The sequence below is a fragment of the Galeopterus variegatus genome, unplaced genomic scaffold, assembly GCF_000696425.1.
Source record: "Galeopterus variegatus unplaced genomic scaffold, G_variegatus-3.0.2 Scaffold3033, whole genome shotgun sequence".
Classification (NCBI taxonomy): Eukaryota; Metazoa; Chordata; class Mammalia; order Dermoptera; family Cynocephalidae; genus Galeopterus; species Galeopterus variegatus.
Window position 1 is genome coordinate 120,043 of NW_007729144.1, and position 6,809 is coordinate 126,851.

Genomic DNA, 6,809 nt, shown 5'->3' on the forward strand with positions numbered 1-6,809 from the left:
AAATACATGGGATAATTCCAATTTTTTTGAATTTTTTGAGACTTGATTTGTGTCCTAATATGTGATCTATCCTGGAGAATGATCCATGTGCTGATGAGAAGAATGAATATTCTGAGGTTGTTGGATGGAATGTTCTGTAGATATCTGCCAAGTCCAATTGGTCTAAAGTAGGTTAAACTTTTCTTATACTGACATTACCCATGTGTCTGGTATAGACTGATGCTTCTCTGGTCTAAGGAACAGCTATATCAGAATCACCTGGGGTAGTTGTTAAACCTGCAGGTTCGGGGATTCCAGTCCAAGGTGGGCCTGGGAATCTGTGATCAGCAGAATGCCACCTCTACCATTTTCCTGCAAGTAGGGGGCAAAGTGACAAAGCTGAGAGTGCCCAGCTCTGTGACTGCAAATCCTGTGTCCCGCCTCACCCATGCCACTCAACACGCACAGCGCTGCATTTCTAGGTCATCTGTCTCTCGGGAACTCCAAGCCTCTTATATTCTTTTCTCACCTCTATAGAGGTGAAGCAAAAGACATGAGGGAACTTTCTGGGGCTGATGGAAATTTCTATCTTTATTGGTTTAGTGGTTATAGGTATAAACACTTGTCAAATCATTTATTGTACGTTCAATAAAATGCACACACTTAAGTATAAATTATATTTGTCTAGCACAGCTAGACAACAGGGTCACAGGTTCAGATCCCCAAACCAGCCAGCTGCCCCCCAAAAATAAAATTATGCTTGTCTTCATTTTTTTTTATTTTTAAAATCTTTATTGAAACAATTGGCTATCCATATTTGTGGGGTACAGAGTTGACTATCAGTATTTGTGTACAATATGTGATGATCAGATTGGGATAGTTGGCATATTCATCATTATAAAGTGTACTCTCTTTGTGTCCATTAGCCAATTTCTCCCTAACCCCTCCTCCCTCAAAGTCTTTAAATGCAGAAGTGAATGCAATTGTAGTTAGGGAACAGTAGCTTTCTAGACAGAAAAGGGTTTTGTCAGAAGAGGAGGGTGGGGGGCAGATGACATGCCATCTGCGTCCTTAACAGTGTCATCTCCTACTCTAGACTGACCAGTGCACCGGGCTTCAGGGCTTCCTGCTCTTCCATAGCTTTGGGGGTGGCACTGGCTCAGGCTTCACCTCTCTGCTGATGGAACAGCTTTCTGTTGAATATGGCAAGAAGTCCAAGTTGGAGTTTGTAATCTACCCAGCCCCCCGAGTGTCCACGGCAGTGGTAGAGCCCTATAACTCCATCCTGACCACCCATACCACCCTGGAGCACTCAGACTGTGCCTTCATGGTAGACAACGAGGCCATCTATGGTATCTGCCACTGCAACCTCGACATCGAGCGCCCTGCGTACACCAACCTCAACTGGCTCATCGGCCAGATTGTGTCCTCTATCACTGCCTCCCTACGTTTTGATGGTGCCCTCAACGTGGACCTCACAGAGTTCCAGACCAATCTGGTGCCTTATCCCCGCATCCACTTTCCCCTGGTGACCTACTCCCCCATTGTCTCAGCTGAGAAGGCCTACCATGAGTAGCTTTCGGTGGCAGAGATCACCAATGCCTGCTTTGAACCTTCCAATCAGATGGTCAAGTGTGACCCTCGCCATGGCAAGTACATGGCCTGCTGCATGCTCTACCGTGAAGAAGTGGTGCCCAAGGATGTGAATGCCGCCATTGCCACCATCAAGACCAAGCGCAGCATCCGGTTTGTGGACTGGTGTCCCACAGGTTTCAAGGCAAGTTGGTGATAAAGAGGCCCGAGTACTTGCAGAGAAGGGAGATTCCTTTAGAGCTGCAGGCATGCAGAACAAGTACACTAGGGATGCAGAGAATAGGACAGATAACAGCTTTAGAGGGTGTCTTTAACTTGATAGATCTCAACCAGTCTAGAAGCCAGGCCTTTGGACTATAAGCCAGAGTGGATTCTGCTTGAAAGCTTGCCTTTATGAAAGGAAAAGTATCAGTTTCATGTCACTTAGCTTGGCAAATAGTCATTCCCCAGGCTTGCCAGTCAAATTGGGGGAAATGGCCTCCTCGTTTACATGTGCCTGGGACATAGCCACATGATACGGCACTTGGCTCAGAAAGGAATGCTTTTGGAAGTGCAGAAAGGCCTGCCATCAATCAAATAATGGGGAGAACGTGGGTCTGAAGGTCAGACAGCTTGTGTTCTGCATCTGTGAATCAGTCTTACTTTTGCAGTGATGAGGAAGAACTCGTTTATGCCCCACCCTGTTAGCAGTTCACTTTGCCAGGGTGCTGGACGTGTGACCTAGTTTAAGTTTTATAGGGTTTGTTCTGGGGTAAGAGTCTAGAAAGATTAAAGGTGGCGACTGTGGCATTTATAAAACACATATAGCTTTCCTGTTCTGTGACACTGCTGTGAATGTGACCACAATGGGAGGGAACCAGGGACTCCTACTCCTGGTCATAAAGATAATAGCTGCTTGCTAGTGTCAAGGAGTTGTCCTGTAGCTCAGAACTCGTAATGAGGGGTAGGATATCTGGTAGACAGACTGTTTCTGCCTCCATATTAGGAAGAGCTTTAGCTACTCAAAGGCAGACTAGGCTGCTTTTAGGAAGTACAGTAAGTTTTCTGTCCCTAGAGGCACTAATAGGAAGTTGACCTTTTTTTAAGAGGGGGAAAAACCCAGAATATGAAATGTATTTCTAAATTCTGGGTAGACCAATGTTCAAAGTAAGTTAAGTTGCATTTTGTTTTTGAGCAGCTGGCCAGTACGGGGATCCAAACCCTTGGCCTTGGTGTTATAACACTGAGCTTTAACCAACTGAGCTAACTGGCCAGCCCAAAATAGGTTAAGTTTAGATCCAATTGGAGATGTTCACAAAATTTTATATTTTTTACACTATTTTTAAACTACAGGAAAGAAGGAAGCCTAGTACAATTAACACCCATATGCCCACTACCTAGATTTAACATCTAAATCTGTTTCTTTTATTTTTGCTTTGCTGACCCATTTAAGCTCGCTTATATAGCTATATAACCAATCTGGTTTTATGCCTACCAAAATTAATAATACTTCTCCCAAATAAGAATACCTAATCAGTATTCAAAGTTTCCAGTTGCCACAAATGTTTTTTATGGTCAGTTTTTCAAAGTCAGGACCTAATCAAGGACCAGGCATTACACTTATTTGTCTGTAAAGTCTTTTAATGTAAAATATTCCACCCTTTTTCTTGGTAGTGACTTTGAAGGGACTAGTCTTGTCCTGTAAAATATCCCACATTCTGGATTTGTGTTTCCTCATGGTGATGATCTTCCTCTATCTCCTTGTTTCTTACAGGTTGGCAAGTGCCAAACACCAAGTGACAGTCCCTTCCTCACTTATGGGGATCCTAGTACAGACCCCTTCCTGGGAACATGGAACCAGGCACTCACACTACTTTCTGTTTCTTCTTAGGTTGGCATCAACTACCAGTCCCCCACAGTGGTGCCTGGGGGCGAGCTAGCCAGGGTGCAGCGGGGAGTCTGCATGCTAAGCAACACCACAGCCATCGCCGAGGCTTGGGCCCACCTCAACCACAAGTTTGACCTGATGTATGCCAAGCGGGCATTTGTGCACTGGTATGTGGGCGAGGGCATGGAGGAAGGGGAATTCTCTGAGGCCCGAGAGGACCTGGCCGCCCTGGAGAAGGATTATGAAGAAGTGGGCACAGAGTCCGTGGATGGCAAGGATGAAAGTGAGGACTTCTGGGGCCCTGGCACCTGCAACACCTCGTGTCTCGCTCCAGTTTTGTATCTCTCTCTCTACTGTTTCCCCAACACCCTGCAAATACGATTGATGCCGCAAGTGATGTGGAATTCTCTAACCTTCCCAACTTCCTTTGTCGTCCTTCTAAGTTAAGGGGCAGGGTGGCCTCTGCCTCCAGGGACTCTGGCCAGGGAGTGTCTGGTGGAGGATCTGCACTCTGTCGTCCTATGTGAGCAGACAACCCTGACGAACATCTGCCAGCTAAGCACCTGGGCTGTGCTGCTTTGACTTCATGTGGGTCCCTGTGTGCCCCTATTTGCCCAGCCCACCTCAAGGAAGCGTAAGCCTTCTAGACGTTCCAATAAAAGCTGCTGAAAGTTTATCTGCCCTTAGCATTCTTGGACAAAAACTGCTCAATTTCAATGCCTGGAAGGAATGAAGCATTTTTAACCTATCTTCCCTCCTCGTGTCCAACAGAGGGCAGTAGAGGTTGAATTCACAGGCCCATCTGCAGCAGCCATCTTACCACTGAGGGCTCTACCCTGATGCCTTATATAAAGGGGCAAAGTCCAAAAATCAGGGGTCTCTAGCCTGGGGCTGTGAACAGATGAAATAAATTTTTTAAGTGCCTGTGAGACTTTTAGGCTGAAGATCTTTTATTTTTAAAGGAGTACCTAATGAGAAAGTTGGAAACTTGTTCTGGGGGCTAGCCATATCTGGTCACCTATGGTCTTAGAGATCAGTGTATTGGTCAGTAAAAGGGTCCTGGCAGTAACTAAAGGCTAGACAAATGCCCCCTACTAGCACAGGTCAGGTTCAAGGAGGCTTCTCTTTAATAATGTGCTTGAAGAATCCCCTCAGCCAGGCAGAGGTGGCCGACGTGTGCTCTCTGAAAAGGTAGAAAATCTCCATAGGGCTAGGCTCTGTTCCCAGCAAGGCCACTGAGCAGAACCCAGCCCAGCCTGCGCTGGAGAGTTGAGGGCCCTCATATTCCTGGTCTGGATCTACCTACTCCAGTTTTGGGACACTCAGTTCTAGCATGTAGCTCCAGATATGTCTGCCGTTTTTAAGCACCAATGAGCTTTGGGGCTACCTGGAAATGTTACCTGTGGTCTTGCTTTGGGTTCAAAGAAGTTATTAGCATTAATCTACAGACTGATTCCCAACATCTATGAGCCTTGCCTGATTAATCTCCGGGAGGGATTTGCTGATAGGATGGTATCCCAGAGCCCATAGCATGTTGCCCAGGCCCACAGACTTTGACCCCTACCATGGAGCTGCATGCAGTTAACGTGCTGAGGATAGATGTGATTGTCAGGCCCTGGGCGTTGGGTCTTTGCCTGCTTTCCCATCTTCCTGTGCAGTTGCAGCTGTGAGTGTAGAGGTCTGCAGTCTCCTGCTGGACTTCTTCCCCTTTCCTCAGTCCTCATAGTCCCAAGAAGACAAGGCCCTCAGCCTCCTTTATTCATTTGTCTTAATTCCCTTGTAGCCCAGCTCTGACACTGGTGCGCGTCTTCCCTACTCATGCCCCGCCTTCCTCTTCCATCTCAAGCAACACAAGTCTCCCTTGCTATAGCTGTTGACTTTCTACTTCAGAATCTTTTCTCCAAAGCTGTTTCTGGTGGACTCTTAACCTCCTGGTTCCTCTAGTACTCAAAGGGCTGGAGTTAGAGGTGGAATTAAAGTATAGAAGGAAGGGAAAGAGGTTAGAAAAACCTGCCCCATTAAAGGATCTGGATCTGTCTGTGTTCAGCAAGTGCCTCTAGCCTGCTCTGCTGGTGTCTTCACCCAGAAACCAGTGAGCTCACATCTTGTTTCTTTCTTTCCCTACTTTGGGCACATAAATTTATACATATTAGCAGTTCTTCCTCTGTTAGTTCAAACCGTTATGTAGAGAGACCACCGTTCCCTCCACGGGTACCCCAGGCAACAGGAAGGGGAGTGTCTGATGTGGGCTGGACGTCCCACCCTGAGCAGGCTCCTGTGATTAGGTACAAGGTAGAGTGAGTCAGTTACAAGTGGGGCAGCAAGTGAGACAACTGGATAAGCTAGCAGCTGCCATACCTCTTCACATGGCCCCCAGGTAGGACAGAATGTAAGTCATGTTGTCTTCTACCTCCCATCCCCTTTTCTGTGTGTTTTTGGTTTGTTTTGGTTTTTGGTGGCTGGTGGTTATGGGGATCCAAACCCTTGACCAGAGTGTTATAACACCACACCCTTACCAGCTGAGCTAACTGGCCTTTTTTTGTACTTTTGAAATGAGCACGAACGATCTTTGTTAAATCTGTGCCTGGCCTTATCCCTGCACCTATCTCCTAGCGCCAGATAGGGCCAAATCCCTGGGAGACCCTTGCCTGGGTTCCTTTCAAACTATGGAACAAGATGGAGGGACAGAGTTTATTGCTTTGGGAGTTGTCATCTGATACTAGAGACTCTTGGAGTCTTAAGTACTCTGCTTAAAGCATGAGAATTAAATAAGCATTGTCCTTCCTGGGCTGGGGTTTTCCTCACAGATGCTGTTCCTGGAGCTGGCAGCAGATGGACTCTAGTTGTGGCCATAGCAAGGTCTAAACCTAGATGACTTCCTGCAGATGCCATTGCCTTCCATTTGTAACTGCCTTAGGAGGGACAGGAGCCCTGTGGGCAGTTGGCTCTGCGGAGTGCTTGGAGCCAGGAGGGTGGTTATTGTGCTGGTGATCCAGGACTGAAGACCAAAGGGAACTGGCCTAAATGAAAGGGAAGGCGAGCACCTCCGAAGCACCTGGTCCATATTAGAAACTTAAGAACAAGTTCCTGCCTTCCAAAAACATAGATGGGACAGGAGACCTTGACTGTTTCTTTTTTCAGTGGTGCAGACTTTCACTAAGTTTTGCCTGGTTTTCAGTTTGGTTCCACACCTACACCCTGAGCTGTGCCTGAGGTACAGAGTCTTTTAGATTTGACTGCTCCAGAGAATAAACTTATTTTCTGCTGGATGCACTGTCTGCCTGTATAAGGTGAAAGACAGGATCTTGGAGTCTGTTACTTTGTGAAGATTTTTAACCAGTCTTCCTACTCTCAGCTGTACCCTGTTCCC

General features: G+C 46.8%; 1 pseudogene; it reads left to right on the forward strand.

The window, feature by feature from the left end:
- The window catches only part of LOC103599619, a 9,484-nt pseudogene extending 5,116 nt beyond the window's left edge, over positions 1–4,368 (forward strand).
- The last annotated feature ends 2,441 nt before the right edge of the window (positions 4,369–6,809 follow it).